Here is a 21173-nt window from a genome sequence, read left to right on the forward strand (position 1 = left end):
CAAAGCCTTTTTAAAATGTAGATTGGCAATTTAGCCTCTTCTAAAGATGAGGGAAGCACAGGCTCCCTGCTTCCATTAAAAGTGAATCAAAAAATAAAATTTGTACATTGAAAAGATAATTAAACTAAGTCTGTAATTTTATACCCTTCTTCACAAAGTTTTCCTCTTTGAATAGATTATTCAAATTATTAATGCTAGTGTCAAATTACTGACCAAACAACGATTGAAACTACTTTTCTGGAATTTTTGAATGCTAGAACTTTGTGAGGATCATACATATTTTGTGTTTACATAGTTTCACAAAGGAAGAGCAATACTATAGCGAAAATTGTAAAGTATGCTCAAAGAGTTATTTATTTTGTGAGGAAGATTGGCCCTGTGCTAACATCTGTTGCCAATCTTCCTCTTTTTGCTTAAGGAAGGTTGTCGTTGAGCTAACGTCTGTGCCAATCTTCCTCTATTTAATGTGGGATGTTGTCACAGCGTGGCTTGATAAGTGGCTCTAGGTCCGTGCCCAGGATCCAAAACCTGTGAATCCTGGGCCACCCAAATGGTATGTACAACTTAACCACTACGCCACTGGGCCAGCCCCCAAAGAGTTATTTATAAGATGCCAAATGCTTATCATTTTTTTAAAAAGCATAAAACTGCTTTTCTGAATCCTTCCCATACATAAACACCACTTACAAATCTCACTGTACTTAGAATCCTTCAGGCTAACTCACTTTTGGAAAAATTGAAGGTTCACTTGGGCTTTGGTCCAATTATCATTGTTATAATGGTTGAGGATATAATCTTTTGAGGATAGCAAATGGAGGTAGGAGAGATCCTCACTGAATCAAAATTAGGAGGCATGTTAGAAGTCATCTTGTTCAACTCAAGCCGGTTACAGCTGTTCACTAGGTGAACTGTTTTATTAGTTGGCTACTCTAAGTGTGAAAAATGTTGAGTTAAATATTGGAATTTTTCTAACTTTCCTCCTTCTATTCTTGGTTCTGTCTTGAAATAACACAGAAGAAAGTATTCCTTCCACATGACAATCTTCAAATATTTAAAGATAGCTGTTATGTCTTTAGCCTTCTGTTCCTAAGGCTAAACACTGTACTTTTTATGTCACGTGTCTTAAGGGAGTTTCTTTAAGCCCCTTGTATAAGGGGTTATGTCTTTTGTGTTGTATATCGCTTAGGCACATAAATGGTGAATGTGGCTACATTTATTCTAACTGATCTCAAGTATTTATTAATTGTTAGACTCTAGTTTTGGTATCTTTAATATTTGGAGACGCCAATGGAACTTTAAGAGTGTTTGAATATTAATTACTCAGGAATACTTAAATATTAACCAATGAGTAACAGAGTGTTGGGTTTCCTCAAAGTAAACATTAGACACCCCAGAAACATTAGATGCCATTCTTTCTTAAATGATTACAAGAGGCAATAAAAAATCGAAAACAGCTTTCAAGAAACTGGGAAAAAAGGCTGGAGGTTCTATATTGATCTATAGGATGAAGATACTGTACTGACTTTGCAGGCTATTTGAGATCTAGCCTAGATCTGAGAGCACTGTTCTAGTTATGGTTCATATTAAGAATATGGATTCCTCTAGTATGGCTCACAAAATCCTAAAAGTGTAGTTAAACCTGCATAGCTAGTTTTAGGCATGGATTGTGCTGTACATATTTAGAGGTCTCCAAGCAATGAATATGTTGAAAATGAAAGAATTATAGAGGTCATGTGATCATCTAGGAGTCAAACCATTCACACACCTATACAAAAGTGACTGAATAATAATTTTTTAAAACCTGTGGGAAGGGAAGAGAGGATCTAAATGAATGCTGTTATAGGTCATATTTCTTTAGGTGACGGGAAAAATAAATCATGCGTAAGATTTGCATTTCTATGTTGGCTTAGACTATCACATTTAATCTTAACTATTAATCTTACCCAATAAACATGTACAGAATACATTTAGCATAATCATGTTTTAAATTTTTTAGAGACCCTAAGTCTACGATAGTTTTAGATAAGTTGTTGCTAATTGGGCTCATAGTTTTATTTACTTTTCTAACTTAAAATTTTTTATATTTAAGCCTGTTGGCAATTGAAATACCAAGCTCGATTTTGTCATGGCAACAGGTTTATCACTTGTCACTTATAGCCAGGTTTTTTAAAGAAGAATTGATTACTGGATGTGCTCAGATTACATTTGACTTGTGTCTATGTATATATTCGCACATGTATGCACGTGGATGGCATGGGTCAAAATGTTTCAGACTTCTTAACCCATACTGACACATGAATCTGAAGTGATTTCCTAAAGGTTTTGCTGAATTTCCTGTCCAGGGTGAATCATTTTAATGCTGTCTCATGGGTACAGGGAACCAACAGACCTACTGTTTCTTTTAAGTTACCAAAACTCATTTCCTCTGCCTCAGATAAGGTGGACCACGGTTCAATATTGGTGACTAAGGGGTTATCATGACCAATAAAATTGGAGCCAGCAGTTGCAAGTACATTTGCTGCCATGGAATAAAGAACAAATTCAGGAGCTACTCTTAAGCTTTACTGCTTTTAAGCAGACCTATGCACGGTAGGAAAAGTAAAGGCAAGATTTTTACTCATTTTTCTCTGAATGCCCAACTACATTTCTCGGAATATTTAACTGCCATAATAATATGGGTCATTTTTCTACAGAGAGGATTAATTATGTTGCTGGGTTTTACCCTAACAAGTAGTTTTCCCAATATTTTCAAAGCCCAGATCACCCGACATTAGAATAAGTGAGGTCTCTTATTAACACTTTTCTTGTCCACGGTGTAGGTATGAAAGTTTATTCTGAATGGAGGATTAAATGTGTTCCTCCTTCTTAAGCTTGATTACGGGCTTCCTTTGGCCTTTTCTCATTGCTTTTTCTTTTAAAGATTAAAATCACTCCACTCGATTTACAGCGAATCTTTGTTTTGCCCTTCCATTTAGCTAGGTTACTTCCAGATCATACACAAACTTGTGCAATCCTTACAAAAGAGAAGATAGGTGAAGACAAAACTTTCCTCACCGTTTGGTTTCAGGGGTTGTCACAGGAGAACGGAGTACGTGAAAAAGCTTTCATAACATTGGAAGAAACTTTTAAAACGCAGTTGAAACATAACTGAAAATCCGCAAGAGGGAGATGCTTGCTAAATCGCCAGAAAATAATTCCCACGAGAGACCGGAGAGATCCTAGGAGGAGCCACTGGGTCGGCCCGCGACTCAGGGAGGGAGGGAGCAGGTGTATGTAGTGGCTGGGGGCTGGTGGGGGAAGTACAGTTGAAGGGAAAAATCGGATGCGCTTCGTGACTGTGGCAGCGAAGCGTGTGCTCCGTCTAAGACCAAAAGTAGAAGGTAAGAGGGTGTCACCAAAGAGGAGCACACACTCCCACCTACCTCCCGGTAGTCCCCAAAGAAATGGGGGTGGTTCTCTTTGAGGGCACTTCCGCTTAGCAACCCCACGCGGTTGCTAAGGAGGGGCAGTAGCGGGGATGACCCGGAAGTGGTGGTGTCCATCCCTCGCTGCCTGCTTTAAGTTTGCCCTATCGGGAGTGCCGGAGTGCTCTGCGCCGGGCCGAGGGTGGGGCCAGTGCTTGTGGTTCCGGTTTGATTCCTGCCGCTCCTCGGCTCCTCGTCCTCCCCCTCCCCTCCCGCACTTCTCCTCCCTCCCATTCCAGGGAAAGAGAAGCCACCACTGCGGGTGGGTAGAGAAGCGCTTGGCGTCTCCGGGAGGGAACTGACCCCGCCCCGTTTGAGCCCCGGATCACGGCCGGACGAGGTACTCGCTGCGGCTTCAACGGGGTCCGAGAGGCTAGAGCCTGAGGGTGTGTGTGTGTGTCTGTGGGGGGTTGTGGGGGGGCCCTTCTCCGGGTCTGGGAGGGGGACGCCGAGGTCCTGGGTGGGGCGCAGGCCGTCGTATGTGTCTGTGGAGGGTTGCGGGGGTGGAATGGAGGGGCTGGGGGACACGGCTGGTGGAGAGTTTCGAGTGGCCGGATTGAGGTTGCAGCGGAGGCGCCCCCTTGGATGCAGAAGACTTCGGCCCGTTTGGACGGGGAGTTTGCCACCTGGAGGGCTTGCTCTGAAAGGGGGAGCATCCCTCCGGGACCAGAAGGAGAGCATGGACTTCGGCGGGGTGGCTGGGGAATCCCATGCTTCCGTTGTCTGCTTCCCCTGCCCACTCCGCTGGGACAGAGCTGGGCTTCGAGGGTTGTGGGGGTTGTGAGTCGGCTGGGCACCGCGGGGAGCCGCCCTTGGCAGAGCTAGGACAGAAGAGTGGGTAAGGAGACCTCCCTCCACCCAACTTCCCTGCGCTTCCTCCACTTCTTCCTTTCTTGCTCTTTTGCCCCAGCGTCGTACAGGAGCGGTACCCGCTAAGTGGGCAGGCATCACAGCGTAAAAGAAAGAGGATGGAACCGGGTTTGTTGCTCCTAAATACTTCACGTTTGGAAAGTACCAGAGTGGCATATTCAACCAAGTCTCCCAGCTCCATATTAAATCTGGTATAAATTATCTTAGAAAAGTGCAGTTCTGAAGAGCAATAAACTGTAAGCTAGTCCAGCATAGCTTTGTGTGTTAGATATGCGGGTTTATGAAAAGTAGACTGGGGGAACCGTATAGGTATAGAGGTTTAGTCGAGACATGTTGAGGCAAGCCTTTTTGAGCCTCTTTGTTACCTGTCAGTAAGCCTGACCTAGTTTAAATGAAGCAGAAAGATCCTCTTCATTTATATTTCAATCAGTCACTGAATTGTAGGTATTGTGTGGTGCTAGATGTCTCAGAATAGATATGTGAACGTTCAGAGACAAGATTCTCTTCTTTTGAGCGTATCTTTTAATCCTTTAAGGAGATAATTGTGGTCAAGTGGAAGTATTGGCTTTGAGGTAGGTAAATCTGGGATTGAACCCAGACTGCTACTGGCTAGTTGTTGATCTTGGGCAAGTCGTGGAACTTAGCAGAGATTCAGATTCTTCATAAATAAAATGAGTTAAAATTCTTACCAATATTGTAAGGGGGAGTCATGTATTTAAATAACAGCCCACTTTAAATGGAAGCATCTTTTGATTGAAAGATGAATTATCATTAATCTTACACAGTAAAGGTAGCCCACTTTTGTGGAATGAAGTTTGAGATAGGAAGGGAACTGGATAATATTTCAAGACATATGTATACAACAGAACTTTCAGTGGCTTCTGGAAATTGATCTTAAGTAGGATGAAATTCAGTTATCAGTAGTTTTTAAAACTCTTAAAAATAAAGCAGAATACGTGCATTTATTGAAATGACCAATAGTGTTTCAAAGGTTTTTCTCAGAGTATAGTATGAATTGATAAGAAGAACATTTAAAAAGTAGTGTATGTTAATCTTAATTAACATCACATGACTCTGTAAAGAAGTAAAGTTTGGGCATAAAATAGAAAGTAGTTGTACTTTTAAGATTAAAATCAGTATCAGTATTGTGACTCATCTTTAGATTTAAACGATAGCAAAACTTATAGAATTCTTATATGTATAATCTGTAAAATAAATGAAAATGGAATGGATTTCTGCCTTTAAATCATTCATGATGAGAATACAGAAATATCAGAAACACGAAGTTTTTATATTCATTTTGTAGATTTAAAATGATAGTTATAGGTAGCCTATTATATGTCAGATTTTCAGCTAATATAGTTTGCTTTTTGATGTAACTTGTAGTGAGTAATTTTTAATTTTTAAATGTACTTTATACTCAAAGTAAAAAAATCAGATAACTTGCTTTTATGATAGTTTTTGTATATGTACAAAGTTTGTAATTCAATATCACTTTTTAGAGAGGCTTATAGATTTTGCATACTTTTGAGAGAAATTTTCAAATATATTTCTTGGCCATGTCTCTATCTTTTAAACAGAGTTCAACTTTTTTTTTGTTGATAAAACTCTTCAAACTATATTTGCATGCTCTTTGAGGTAGAGATACTATTTTAAATTTTATCTGCCACTCTAGCTACATAATAGGCACCAAATAAATATTGGTCAAATTGATAAATGGATGGATAGATTTAAAATTATTAATAAAGTCTCTATACTAATTTTTTTTCTTTTGAGGACGATTAGCCCTGAGCTAACTGCTGTCAATCCTCCTCTTTTCGCTGAGGAAGACTGGCCCTGAGCTAACATCCATGCCCATCTTCCTCTACTTTATATGTGGGACGCCTACCACAGCATGGTGTGCCAAGTGGTGCCATGTCCACACCCGGGATCCGAACCAGTGAACTCCGGGCCGCCAAAGTGGAACGTGCGAACTTAACTGCTGTGCCACCAGGCTGGCCCCAATATACTATTTTTTTAAATAATTTATTTTTCCTTTTTCTCCCCAAAGCCCCCCGGTACATAGTTGTATATTTTTAGTTGTGAGTCCTTCTCCTTGTGGCATGTGGGACCCTGCCTCAGCATGGCTTGATGTCTGGTGCCATTTTGGCGCCCAGGATCTGAACCGGTGAAACCCTGGGCTGCCGAAGCAGAGTGCACGAACTTGGCCATGGGGCCAGCCTCTATACTATTTTTTAAAAAGAGTTTAAATTATGTTTTTGCTACAGTTGTAGATTTTTTGTAAGGTTATTCAACTTTCTAAATGGCCTTTATGGGAATGTAAAGTCTTTAGTGTGTTTATATATAAGCTTTTAGCTGTGCTTTCCTGGATCATTATTTCCATCCTCTTTTGAATCTCAAAGTTGAGGCCATATTGGGGCTGGCCCCGTGGCCGAGTGGTTAAGTTCGCGCGCTCCGCTGCAGGCGGCCCAGTGTTTCATTAGTTCGAATCCTGAGCGCGGACATGGCACTGCTCATCAGACCATGCTGAGGCAGCATCCCACATGCCACAACTAGAAGAATACACAACTATGTACCGGGGGGCTTTGGGGAGAAAAAGGAAAAAAAAATAAATAAAATCTAAAAAAAAAAAAAAAAAAAAAGTTGAGGCCATATTACCTTTGGTAAAGCCTTCAGAAGCTCCCATTTTTTTCCCTCTATCTTCTCATAAAACTTTAATAAACCTTTATTTTGGCCTAAGAGGGAGGATACTAGCTGTTAGAGTAAAAAGGTCTATCTAAATTGTAGGCAGCAGTGGAGACTGTTAGAGAAGATACTTTTCTCAATGACCTTTTCCACTCAAGCAAAGTATGTGGCCATTCCAAGGATCTTTGCAGTTGTTACTTGTGGAATTTGCTTGTCAGGAACTCTAAAAATGACTAAACCTTCCTTTAATATCCATCTCTTGGAGGATCTCAGAAAGTTTTAGGAAAGATTGGGAAGGTTTTTATACCATAGACTAGAATCCTATGATAAACAAAGTACGGTTAATTTTATTGGTGTTGCCAAATCAGGAGTGAAAGTTACTGTGGAAATGTTTAAAAAATGCCAGACATACTCAAACCAAATGAGTATTCTTCCAGAGTTTATTTTAAAGCATATTTCTTTTTGGAGATATGATTTGGTGTCTAATAAGGATAAGTAATCATTGTATTCAGAAAAAAAGGCTAATATCATAGACAGATTTTAGTATCATCAGTCTTGATAGAAACTGCTTCAATGGCTTCAGATAAGTGGAAGTAGATTTTCATGAAAGAACGTTAGAATTTGTGGAATGGTAGTTTTTCTCCTTTAACAGCTAACTTGTCGCTACTCATTTCTGCCTAATATAGAAACTTTGAGAATCTGGGAGAAAAAAAAAGAGTGAATTTACTTTAAAACTACCATTTTAAGTTTTGTAGATTACTTATTTGGAGAGCTAAATTGGATTTTGACATTATATTGGGATTGTGTTCAAGATGGACTCAGGAAAAAAAATTAGATGCCATCTGTTTCAGATTCCTTATTCCCTCACCCCTTCATGTTTTGTGGCTTTGAATTCATCAGATTACTTTTCAAAAATAAAAATCCTCAGTAGATTTAGGTTATATAATTTCAGCTATATCAGTGAACACATAACTAAGAGAACTTGCAGTTTTATATTGAGTTACACAGGAAGATCACAGGCATTGGTTAAAAGTAATTGTTATTTCAAACTATCTGAACATTAGGTAGCTTCATGCATCTTTGTCATCATTTACTTATTAAACCATTCTTGTCAGTAGTGCTTACCATAGTCTATTTGTTGGTGGAAGTTGCTAAAAAAATGGGTTATGAAGATACAAGGTAAATCTTTTTTTCCTTTGATGTCACAATCAGAAGAGAAGCTTTTGCTGAGGATTTTTAATTTAGTGGTAAGTCCACTTAAACTTACTCTTTCAGTAGTGAGTTTTGCCTCTCCTTATGCCAGTTGCTATAGTTTTCATCTGAATGGTACTACACAGTTCATAGGGCACATAATTGTCACTTTTCATTTTGGATCTTAATAAATCCTGAGGACAGGCTTTTGGGTTTACTGAGCTGGAAAAGACCAGAACTTGTTCAGGTTACAGTAGTTGGCACCTGCTATGGATCAGGAAGACCCAAGCATTTTTGAGAAACTATAAAGTAGAACTAGTGTGGTAACCCAGGAATGGCCTGAAGAGAGAGCCATCTGGATAGAAGAGAGCCATGCTTTGTCGCAGCAGGAATGTTCTGGTGATGTATAAAGACAGATGGAGTACCTCTATACTGCTGTAGTCTCTTCCTTACCCAGAAGCTCCAAGTGGGCAGTGTAGCTATGGCAGGGGCTGGGATGTCATGGATGGGAATTGTTCTTCAATAATCACTCACCCATCACAATGGAGGCATAGACATACTGAGGAAAGGGATAGTTTCTTGGATTCTGCCTGGGCCAGAGAAGCTGAGTGAACAGGTAGCCATTGCCCTTGCCATCAAAGAGGACTTGGTACAACACCTCTGGATGCTGGGTAAGCCTTTCAGAATGCTACAGTTTGATGTCTGCATCAAAATGCCACAGAAATTTCCCAAGGAACAGTGGCATTGGACCCACATTGATTTCTGTAGCTTACATATTCTAACTTTTTAACCTAGAAAAAGGGGTGTTGAGGACTTTTGGGCCTCTGAATGAAAGTACCATACCGTTATGTCCGTCTTTATAAATTTATAAATATACTTTAATTTGTCTGGTGGCATTAATGAATAATGTGAAAAAGTTTTGTGGTTTTTTTTTGAGGAAGATTAGCCCTGAGCTAACTGCTGCCAATCCTCCTCTTTTTGCTGAGAAAGACTGGCCCTGAGCTAACATCCGTGCCCATCTTCCTCTATTTTATATGTGGGACGCCTGCCACAGCATGGCTTTTGCCAAGCGGCACCATGTCCGTACCTGGGCCCACGAAACCCGGGCCGCCGAAGCGGAACGTGGGCTCTTAACTGCTGCGGCACCGGGCTGGCCCCCTGAAGAAGTTTTAAGTTGTTTTTTGTGTGTGTTCTTGAGTGTCCATGATAATCACTGAATCTCATTTTAGTTCCTCAGGCTAAATTGCTAACCATAGCTGAGGTTAGGTAACTTCCCAGCTGAATTTCTTATTTCCTAGAGATCCCTCTCTGATGTAGATGCTAGTGAGCATGGATATGTCCAATGCCAGGAAAAAGGCAAGGGGATTAAAGTGAATGTTTTTAATTTAAATTTATTTAAAGTGAACTTTTTTTCTTTACTAGAATTTCTGTAGTCTAAAGTACCAGTATCTACTCTTTGAGATTGTGGGTACCCAGTTTTTTAAAAAATTGACTTTATTTTTTTGAACAGTTTTAGATTTATAGAATAATTGAGCAGATAGAGATTTCCATGTCTCTCCATTACTACATAACTCCTCTTCCCATTTCCCCTATAATTAACATCTTGAGTTAGTGTGGTACATTAGTTACAATTAATGAACCAATATTGGTACATTAACTATAGTCCATAGTTTTCATTAAGGTTCATTCTTTGGGTGTTGCAGTTCTGTGGGTTTTAACAAATACATATTAACATGTATCTACCATTATAGTTTCATACAGAATAGTTTTACCACCCTAAAAGTTCCCTGTGTTTTACCTATTCATCCCACCACTCCTTCCCCCAGAGTCCCTGGCAACCACTGACCTTTTTACTCTCTGGTTTTGCCTTTTCCAAAACTTTGTATTGGAATCATATAGTATGTAGCCTTTTTAGACTGGTTTATTTCACTCAGTAATATGCATTTAAGTTTCCTCCATGTCTTTTTGTGGCCTGATAGCTCATTTCCTTTTATTGCTGAGTAATTTTTCACTACGTGGATACATTACAGTTTGTTTATCCCTTCACCTATTGAAGGGCGTCTTGGTTGCATCCATTTTTTTGGTGATTATGAATAAAGCTGCTGTACACTTGCATGTGTAGTTTTGTGTGGACATAAGCTTTCAACTCCTTTGGGTAAATATCTAGGAGTGTGATTGCTGGATCGCATGGTCGGACTGTGTTTAATTATGTAAGAAACTGCCAAACTGGTTTCCACAGTGGTTGTACCGTTTTGCATTCCCATCAGCAATGAATGAGTGTTCCTGTTGCTCCACATCCTTGCTAGAATTTGGTGGTGTCAGTTTTTTGTAGTGTAGCCATTGTAATAGGTGTTTTAATTTGCAGTTCCCTAATGACATACAATGTTGAGCACTTTTTTATGTGTTTATTTGCCATCTATAGTCATGTGTTGCTTAATGTTAGGAATTCGTTCTGAGAAATGTGTCATTAGGCAATTTTGTCATTTTGTGAACACCGTAGAGTGTACTGAAGCGGAATCAAATTTGCCACCCCAAAATGTATCTGTTTAACATGAGGATTATTTTAGGCTGCTTATTTTTAATAAACAATAGACTCAGAAAGTTTTTCTTGTTACCTCCCCTTTAACTGCCTAAAAGAATTCAGATAAAAAAACCTGTTTCAGGAAACGCGCTATCACCTTAGCATAACATGAATTAGGTGGTAGACAGGGAGGAACCTAGGAAACCCTGTTTGTTGGGCTCCCCTCTGTGTTCTTCTGTTTCTGTGTAGCCAAACAAATGCTTGTTTTCCAAATGTTTGTTCCTTTTCACCTGCTTGTGAATTGCTTTCCTTCCTTTGAAGTCCCTGACTCTCTCCACCTCCAACATCTTTTTTTATTTTTGAGGAAGATTAGCCCTGAGCTAACTACTGCCCATCCTCCTCTTTTTGCTGAGGAAGACTGGCCCTGAGCTAACATCCATGCCCATCTTCCTCTATTTTATACATGGGACGCCTACCACAACATGGCTTTTTGCCAAACAGTGCCATGTCTGCACCCGGTATCCAAACCAGCGAACCCCGAGCCACCGAGAAGCGGAATGTGTGCACTTACCCGCTGCGCCACTGGGCCGGCCCCTCCAACGTCTTTTTTTTTGTCTTTAGCTGAGGATGGTATTTAAGGTGAGGGCTTCAGCCATTTTGGCTAGTTATTTGGTTTTCCTGGGTTTCTTCCGTGTATACATGTTATTAAACTTTTGTTTTTCTTCTGTTAGCCTGTCTCATGTCAAGTTAATTCTTAGACCAGCCAGAAGAACCTAGAAGGATAGAGGAAAATTTCTTCCTCCCCTACAGTACTTACACAAACCTAGATGGTATATCTTACTACAAACCTAGGCAGTGTGGTACTAATCTTATGAGACCACCGTCGTATATGTGGTTTGTCAATGACTGAAACGTTATGCAGCACCTGTCTGTATATATCTTCTTTGGTGAGGTTTCTCCTTAGATCTTTTGCCCATTATTAAATTGGGTTCTTTGTTTTCTTATTGTGGAGTTTTAAGTGTTCTTTGTGTATTTCAGATAGAAATCTTTTATCAGGTATGTGTTTTGCCAATATTTTCTTGCAATCTGTGGCTTATCTCTTTATTCTCGTAACAGTGTCTTTCATAGAACAAAAGTTTTTCATTTTAATAAAGCCCAACTTATCAAGTTTTTCTTTCGTAAGGCATACTTTTGGTGTTTTATCTAAAAACTCATTGTCAGACTCAGGGTCACATAGATTTTCTCCTATGTTATCTTCAAGAATTTTTATAGTTTTGCATTTTACATTCACATTATATTCACATGAGTCCTAAGATACATTTTGAGTTAATTTTTGTGAAAGTTTTGAGGACTGTGTCTGTATTCATATTTTTGCACAAGGATGTCCAATTGTTTTAAAAAATGTTTCCTATTCTAGAAATGTTAATGTACTTTTTAAAAAGACTTTATTACTTTAGAGCAGTTTTAGGTTCACAGCAAAATTAAGAGGAAGGTAAGGGGCCGGCCCTGTGGTGCAGCGGTTAACTTCGCACATTCCGCTTCTTGGCGGCCTGGGGTTCACCAGTTCGGATCCTGGGTGCGGACTTGGCACTGCTTGGCACGCCATGCTGTGGTAGGCATCCCATGTATAAAGTGGAGGAAGATGGGCACAGATGTTAGCTCAAGGCCAGGATTCCTCAGCAAAAAAGAGGAGGACTGGCAGTAGTTAGCTCAGGGCTAATCTTCCTCAAAAAAAAAAAATAAAGAGGAAGGTAAGAGATTTCCCATATACCCTCTGCCCTCACACATGAATAACCTTCCCTATTATCAACATCCTCAATCATAGTGGTACATTTATTACAATTCATGGACCTACATTGACACATCATAATCACCAAAGTCCATAGTTTAAGTTAGGATTCATTCTTTCTGTTGTATATTCTGTGGGTTTGGGAAATGTATAATAACATCTATCCATCATTATAATATCATACAGAGTGTTTTCACTGCCCAAAATCCTCTGCTCTACCAGTTCATCCCTCCCCCCAACCCCAAGCCCAGGGCATTACTGTTTTTTTAGAAACTAAAATGATAAAATAATTTATGGGGGTGGTTTTGAAAAGAGATTTTCCTAGCATTCTCAGATGTGATTAGAAGTATTGTTGAGAGTCTGAGTTTCCCTTTCAAAAAGATAGATATTAGGTCATTAGGTGTTAATTGACAGGTACTTAATTCTTTGTTTGAGATATGTAATTAGGCATTAGGAAGTGTGAGCTAAATGTGATACTGGCCATGTCACAGTTGCAGGTAGTAAAGGGGCTTGATAGGAGACCTAAATTCAGAGTTTTTGAACTATCACAAACTTAAGGTCCTTTGCCACTTGTCGCTTGTGTTTTGTTGTTGTGCAGATTTCTTGGCCACCTTCTCCAGTGTTTGCTTCTTCCTATTACACTTGTTGAAGACTATCCAGAAGCTTGAGCTGGCAAAGACTCAGTAGGAAGAGATGTCATGCGTACTGCTGTCGTTGCCTGATTATTTCCAATTGTGACTCAGGGGGGGAATATCTATTCTAAAAGTAATAAAATGCTGTCCTGAGACACTATTTCTCACATAGCTTAAGTAGTAATTGTTAGCTAGAATCCTCTTTTCAGTTGCTTTTATGACTGTCCTGGACTTCTAGGACACCTTCTACTTTCCAAAATTATTTTCTTAATTAGTATTGTGACACTCAAATATTTTGGTCATCTAATGTGTGATGTAAAAATTGTTTAATAGTTTCACTTTTGGATTTTGTTTGCTTTTTTACCTAGTTAAATAACAACAGACAAAGAATAATCTGTTTCTGTGGAAGCACTCAGGTTTTCCAGAGATAGATGCTCTCCAAATCAATCAATACATAAGCTTACTTTATCTTTAATAGGATCCATCTGGCTAATGCCTGTGTTTCATGAGTTTCAGAGATTATGGAATCATAAAGCTAGAAAAACATGGAGATGGTTTAGACTCTCTCATTTTACAGCTGAGACTACTTAAGTGCAGAGATGCTAAGTGACTTGCTCAAGATTGTATAGCTAATGAGTCAGACTGGAACCTAGGTCTCCTGACTCCCAGTCCAGTCCTATTTCTGATATAATACACTAATTAATTCATTTCAGTTAATGAAGAAATTATGATTTTATAAGAAGTAAATTTTTCAGGAAGTTTAAGTGGACTATTAAACTACTACAGTATTAGAATTCAAATAGTTGGTTGGATTCCCAGTTAATTTGTGAAGTCTTGAGTGAGTGTGTATTTCTTGAAGTACCAGGTATCATTGGATCTTTAGAGTAAATTTGTTATTTTTCACATTCTATATAGAAATTGGCTAATTCAAAAATAATGAAGATATTATAGTCTATATTAAGCAAGCACACATTTGGCTGCATTAAAATGGATTTTTTTGCACAATGGAAATAATCTGTTAATATTTAATGTCATAAAGCAGCAGTGGAATTCTGCTTAATGTGGTAGTGTATTTATAAAACTAGAGTGTTATGTAAAATCTAAAAGTGTGGATTAATATGCATCTGGTGAATTCAGGGCTTGAAGGATACACATCTGTTGAGAAAACAAATCATAGAACTATTCAGAGCTTCAGCATCTTTAAATATGTGTGCTTTAATTCTCTTTAACTGTTTTGAAACAGTGTTTAATGGGTTTGGAAAAGGCCATTTGCTCTAAGGAAGCAACTCTGAAGCTATTTATGATGCTATTAATCATTTTATTATTCTCCATAGCATTTTGATACATTAGTATTTTTCTTTCCAATTTATTTATTGGAAAAGGAAGGAGTTAAATGACTCACCATAACAAAATGAGTTTGTTGTAGAATTGTATTAAAAAAAAGAGAGTATAGTTTCTTTTGTTGTGGCAGTGATTTTTGAGTTCATAATAGTTTACATCATTGTGCAATTTCAGTTGTACATTATTTCTTGTCTGTCACCACATAAGTGCTCCCCTTCACCTCCTGTGCCCACCCCCGTCTCCCCTTCCCCTGGTAATCACTGAACTGTTTTCTTTGTCCATGTGTTTATTTTCCACATATGAGTGAAATCATCTGGTGTTTGTCTTTCTCAGTCTGACTTATTTCACTTAGCCTAATTCCCTCCAGGTCCATCCATGTTGTTGCAAATGGGGTGATTTCTTTATGGCTGAGTAGTAGTCCATTGTATATACATATACTACAACTTCTTTATCCAGTCATCAGTCGATTGGCACTTGGGTTGTTTCCATGTCTTGGCTATTGTGAATAGTGCTGCAGTGAACGTAGGGGTGCATGTATTGCTTGGATTGTTGATTTCAAGTTGTTTGGGTAGATCCAGTAGTGCAATAGCTGGGTCGTATGGTAGTTCTGTTAGTTTTTTGAGGAATCTCTGTACTGTTTTCCATAGTGGCTGCATCAGTTTGCCTTCCCACTAGCAGTGTATGAGGGTTCCCTTTTCTCTACATTCTCTCCAACATTTGTTATTTTTTGTCTTGGTGATTATAGCCATTCTAAAGGGTATAAGACGATATCTGAGTGTAGTTTTGATTTGCATTTCCCTGATGATTAGTGATGTTGAACATCTTTTCATGTGTTTATTAGCCATCTGTGTATCTTCTTTGGAAAAATGTCTGTTCATATCCTCTGCCCATTTTTTTGATCAGGCTGTTTGTTTTTTTGTTGTTTAGTTGTGTGAGTTCCTTACATATTATGGAGATTTACCCCTTATTGGATATATGATTTGCAAATGTTTTCTCCCAATTGATGGATTGTCTCTTTGTTTTGATCCTCGTTTCTTTTGCCTTGCAGAAGCTCTTTAGTCTAATGAACTCCCACTTGTTTATTTTTTCTTTTGTTTCCGTTGTCTGAGAAGACATGGTATTCAAAAAGATCCTTTTAAGTTCGATGTCAAAGTTACCTATATTGTCTTCCAGGAGTTTTATGGTTTAAGGACTTATCTCCAAGTCTTTGAACCATTTTAAGTTTATTTTTGTGTATGACGTGAGATAGTGGTCTACTTTCATTCTTTTGCATGTGGCTGTCCAGTTTTCCCAACATCATTTATTGAAAGATTGTCTTTTCTCCATTGTATGTTCTTGGCACCTATGTCGAAGATGTGTGGTTTTATTTCTGGGCTTTCCATTCTTTTCCATTGATCTGTGTGCCTGTTTTTGTACCAGTAGCATGCCGTTTTGATCACTATGGCTTTGTAGTATATTTTGAAGTCAGGGATTGTGATGCCTCCTGCTTTGTTCTTTTTTCTCAGTATTGCTTTAGCAATTCAGGGTCTTTGGTTGCCCTGTTTGAATATTAGGATTTTTTGTTCTCTTTCCGTGAAGAATGTTATTGGGATTCTGATTGGGATTGCACTGAATCTGTAGATTGCTTTGGGTAATATGGACATTTTAACTATGTTTATGCTTCCAATCCATGTGCATGGAATCTCTTTCCATCTTTTTATGTCATTATCTATTTCTTTCAATAATGTCTTATAGTTTTCATTGTATAAGTCCTTCACTTCCTTAAATTTATTCCTAAGTACTTTATTCTTTTTGTTGCAATTGTAAATGGGAATTGTATTCTTGAGTTCTCTTTCTGTAAGTTGTAGTACAGGAATGCAACTGTTTTTTGTAAGTTGATATTGTACCCTGCAACTTTACTGTAGTTGTTAATTATTTCTATTAGTTTTCTGATGGATTCTTTAGGGTTTTCTATATTTAAGATCATGTCGTCTGCAAACAGCGAGAGTTTCACTTCTTCTCTCCCTATTTGGATTCCTTTTATTCCTTTCTCTTGCCTAACTCCTCTGGCCAAATCCTCCAGTGCTATGTTGAGTAAGAGTGGTGACACTGGGCATCCTTGCCTCATTCCTGTTCTCAGAGGGATGGTGTACAGTTTTTCCTCATTGAGTATGATGTTGCCTGTGGGTTTGTCATATATGGCCTTTATTATGTTGAGGTCATTTCCTTCTATCTCCATTTTGCTAAGAGTTTTTATCATAAATTGCTGTTGGATCTTGTCAAATGCTTTCTTTGCGTCTATCGAGGTGATAATGTGGTTTTTATTCCTCATTTTGTTAATGTGGTGTATCACATTTGTTGATTTGTGGGTGTTGCACCATCCCTGTGTCCCTGGAATAAATCCCACTTGATCGTGATGTATGATCTTTTTGATGTATTGCTGTATTTGGGTTGCCAGTATTTTGTTGAGGATTTTTGCATCTATGTTCATCAGCGATATTGGCCTGTAGTTTTCCTTTTTTGTGTTGTCCTTGTCAGGCTTTGGTATCACAGTCCTGTTGGCCTCATAGAATGTGTTAGGAAGCATTCCATCTTCCCTAATTTTTTGGAATAGCTTGAGAAGGATAGATATTAAATCCTCTCTGAAAGTTTAGTAGAATTCCCCAGGGAAGCTGTCTGGTCCTGGACTTTTATTTTTGGGATGCTTTTGATTACTGTTTCAATCACTTTACTTGTGATTGGTCTGTTCAGATTCTCTATTTCTTCTTGATTCAGCTTTGGGAGGTTGTAAGAGTCTAAGAATTTATCCATTTCCTCTAGATTGTCCATTTGGTTGGCATAGTTTTTTGTAATAGTCTCTTATAATCCCTTGTATTTCTGTTGTATCCATTGTTATTTCTCCTTTTCATTTGTAATTTTATTTATCTGCGCTTCCTCTCTTTTTTTCTTTGTAAGTCTGGCTAGAGATTTTTCAATTTTATTTATCTCCTCAAAGAACCATCTCTTTGTTTCATTGATCCTTTCTACTGCCTTTTTTGTTTCAATAGCATTTATTTCTGCTCTGATTTTTATTATTTCTCTCCTGCTGACTTTGGCCTTTGTTTGTTATTCTTTTTCCAATTCAATTAGGTGTAGTTTGAGATTGCTTATTTGGGACTTTTGTTGTTTATTAAGGTGAGCCTGTATTGTGATGAATTCCCCTTTTAATACAGCTTTTGCTGCATCTCACATGAATTGGTATGGTATGTTTTCATTTTCATTAGTTTCCAGATTTCTTTTTTTTGAGGAAGAGTAGCCCTGAGCTAACATCTGCCACCAGTCCTCCTCTTTTTGCTGAGGAAGACTGGCCCTGAGCTAACATCCATGCTCATCTTCCTCTACTTTATATATGGGATGCCTACCACAGCATGGCTTGACAAGTGGTGCAGAGGTGCGCACCCGGGATCCAAACCAGCAAACCCCGGGCCTCCAAAGTGAAATGTGTGCATTTATCTCCTGAGCCATCAGGCCAGCCCCTGTCGCTAGAGATTTTTTGATTTCTTGTTTAATTTTTTCAATGATCCATTGCTTGTTCCATATCATATTGTTTAGTCTCCACATCTTTGTCCCTTTCTCGGCTTTTTTCTTATAATTAATTTCTAGCTTTATAGCATTGTGATTGGGAAAGATGCTTGTTATTATTTCAGTCTTCTTAAATTTATTGAGGCTTGCCTTGTTTCCCAACATATGGTCTATCCTTGAGAATGTTCTGTGTGCACTTGAGAAGAATGTGTATTCTGCTCTTTTTGGATGGAGTGTTATATATATGTCTGTTAAGTCTAAGTGATCTAGCTTTTCATTTAATTCCACTATTTCCTTGTTGATTTTCTGTCTGGATGATCGATCCATTGATGTGAGTGGAGTGTTGGGGTCCCCTATTATTATTGTGTTATTTTTAATATCTCCTTTTAGGTTTGTTAATAGTTGCTTTATGTACTTTTGTGCTGCTGTGTTGGGTGCATAGATATATATATATTTTTAAAGATTTTATTTTTCCTTTTTCTCCCCAAAGCCCCCTGGTACATAGTTGTATATATTTTTTCAGTTGTGGGTCCCTCTAGCTGTGGCATGTGGGATGCCGCCTCAGCATGGCCTGATGAGCAGAGCCATGTCTGCACCCAGGATCTGAACTGGTGAAACCCTGGGCCGCTGAAGCAGAGCATGTGAACTTAACCACTCAGCCATGGGGCTGGCCCCTCTCCCTTTTTTTTTTTTTTTTAAGGTTAGGGTCTCCTTGAGGATTTCTTGTAGAGGGGGATCTCATGGCTACAAACTCCATTAGCTTATGTTTGGCTGGGAAAGTTTTTATTTCTCCATCATATGCGAAGGATATTTTCACTGGGTAGAATATTCTTGGCTGAAAGTTTTTGTCCTTTAACGATTTGAATGTGTCATTCCAGTCTCTCCTAGCCTGTAAGTTTTCTGCAGAGAAATCCACTGAAAGCCTGATAAGGTTTCTTTTGTAGGTTATTTTCTCCTGCCTTGCTGCCCTTAGTAGTCTTTCTTTGTCATTCACTTTTGCCAGTTTTGCTACTATATGCCTTGCGGTAGGTCTTTTTATATTGGCATATTTAGGAGATCTGGTAGCTTCTTCCATGTGGATTTCCATCTCCTGCCCTAGGTTTGGGATGTTCTCTGCTATTATTTCTTTGAACAAACTTTCTCCTCCATTCTCTTTTTCTTTTTCTGGAATATCTATAATTCTTATGTTGCATTTCCTAATTGAGCCAGATGTAGCTCAGAGACTTTCTTCATTTCTTTTTAGTTTTAATTTTCTTTCCTCCTCTATCTCGAGCATTTCAACATGTCTATCTTCGATTATGTTGAGATACTCATCTATGATGTCCACTCGTCAGAGAATCCATATTTTGTTTTATTTCTTCCATTGTGTCTTTCCTCTCTATATTTCTGATTGGTTCTTCTTTATAGTTTCGATCTCTTTTGTGAAGTAGCTCCTGAACACGTTGAATTGTTTTTCTACATTCTCTTTTAACTCGTTGAGTTTTTTGATGATAGCTATTTTGAATTCTTTGTCATTTAGATTACATATTTCTGTGTCCTCAGGATGGATTTCAGAGTACTTCTCATTTTCTCTCTGGTCTGGATATCTAATATAATGTTTGATATTGCTAGAGGGAGTGGCTCTGTGTTTTCACAGCCTGGTGTTATTTGATCACAGTTACTCCCTGTCGCCACTGGATGAGTCTCAAGAGGTGCATATTCTGAGCCCTCTACCTTCAGCCGAAATCCCAGGTGCTGGAGCCGGGCTGCATGGTTTGGGGGACGGGTGCTTTCTCCTGCTTGCTCTTGGGGGTTTTCTTTTTCTGCTCTTGCTATCTGCTCTCCTGGGGTGTTGGCTTGATAAGGTCACCCCCTGTGAAAGTTTTCCTCCCAGTAGAGGGCTTCCCTCTAGGCTGCAAGAGCCCACCAGGCATCCTTGATGTTCCTGTGAATGAACGTCCCCTCCCCCATTCCTTCCCTCTTGTGGGCCTTCCATGGTCCCGGATCACGGTCTTTATGGGAGGGAGTGAAGTTTTCTCTTACCCTGTTCTGTCTCCTCTGAGGAGGGCTCCAGCCTCTCTGCCCTCCATCGTATGCCTGTGTGGGTCTCTCCGACGTTTTGTGTGTTGTGTTTGGATGTCTTCTTTTAGAGTGTGAATGTCCTTTTTGTTGTATGTTGGAGGGGAGAGATTATTGGGAAAGCTCATTATGCCATGATGCTGACACCATTCCTATAGTTTCTTGAATTGGACAGATTAGGAATATTTTAAAGCTCTGAGTTCTAATTTGAATTCACAGTTAAGGAAGAATTAACCACAGAGTTCCTACTGTGTATTTATCCATACTAGTACTGTAGGAATATAGAAATTGAAGATATGATCATCAACCAGTTGGAGAAACAAGACTTAAAATGAAAGATAGAGAGTAATACAACCTGATGAGTAACTAAGTGCAAACTTGATGATATAATCTGGGAATACTATAGGAATTTAGAGGGGAGAAAATTCAGTGAATGTTCATATTTCTGATGGGAAGGCAATTGAAGGTAAAGTAGTGGATCTTAACTCTGGCTCCTCTTTACAATCACCTGGGCAAACTTTTCCCAGGACCAATTGAATCAAAATCTTAGGGGTGATGCATCCATAGTTTTTTGAGGCTTCCCGAGGTGATTGTAATGGGTAGGCAGTCTTGAGAACCACAGGTTTATAGGCTGGGTATGATTTGGGTAGACAAAAAAGTGTTTTGTGGCAGCAAAGTTAAACGGGGAGGGAGAATGGGGCATTGTGAAAAGACTAATCCAGTCCAAGCAATATGTACTGGGTAGGGAGTAGAGAGAAATAAGTTTAAGGAGGCAGAATGGGCTCATATTTTAGAGCAGTACTTCTCAAAGTGTGGTTCCTCAATCAGCACCATTACCATCACCTGGAAATTTATTTCAAATGCAAATTCTGAGGCTCTGCTCCAGACTTATGGAATTGGAAACCCTAGGGATGAGGTCCAGCAATGTGTTTTAACATGCACTCCATATGATTCTGACGTACAATAAAGTTTGAGAACAGCTTTTTTTTTTTTTTGACAAAGATTAGCCCTGAGCTAACTGCTACTGCCAATCCTCCTCTTTTTGCTGAGGAAGACTGGCCCTGAGCTAATATCCATCCCCA

The 21173-nt window shown here is 38.9% G+C and overlaps 1 protein-coding gene across 32 annotated transcripts in view; it reads left to right on the forward strand.

The window, feature by feature from the left end:
* Nucleotides 1–3375: 3375 nt before the first annotated feature.
* The window catches only part of CSNK1G1 (casein kinase 1 gamma 1), a 189430-nt gene continuing 171632 nt past the window's right edge, over nucleotides 3376–21173 (forward strand). For 5 of the 32 annotated variants that reach the window (XR_011425782.1, XR_011425773.1, XR_011425785.1 and 2 more), the window contains exon 1: nucleotides 8775–8881. The gene's annotated coding sequence lies outside the window, so the exon portion shown is untranslated. Of the gene's footprint in view, nucleotides 3851–8749; nucleotides 8882–21173 lie in introns of those variants that run through there. The other 27 variants (XR_011425784.1, XM_005602999.4, XM_070234707.1 and 24 more) reach the window with 16 other exon arrangements.

Source organism: Equus caballus, chromosome 1, assembly GCF_041296265.1.
Source record: "Equus caballus isolate H_3958 breed thoroughbred chromosome 1, TB-T2T, whole genome shotgun sequence".
NCBI classification, from domain to species: Eukaryota; Metazoa; Chordata; class Mammalia; order Perissodactyla; family Equidae; genus Equus; species Equus caballus.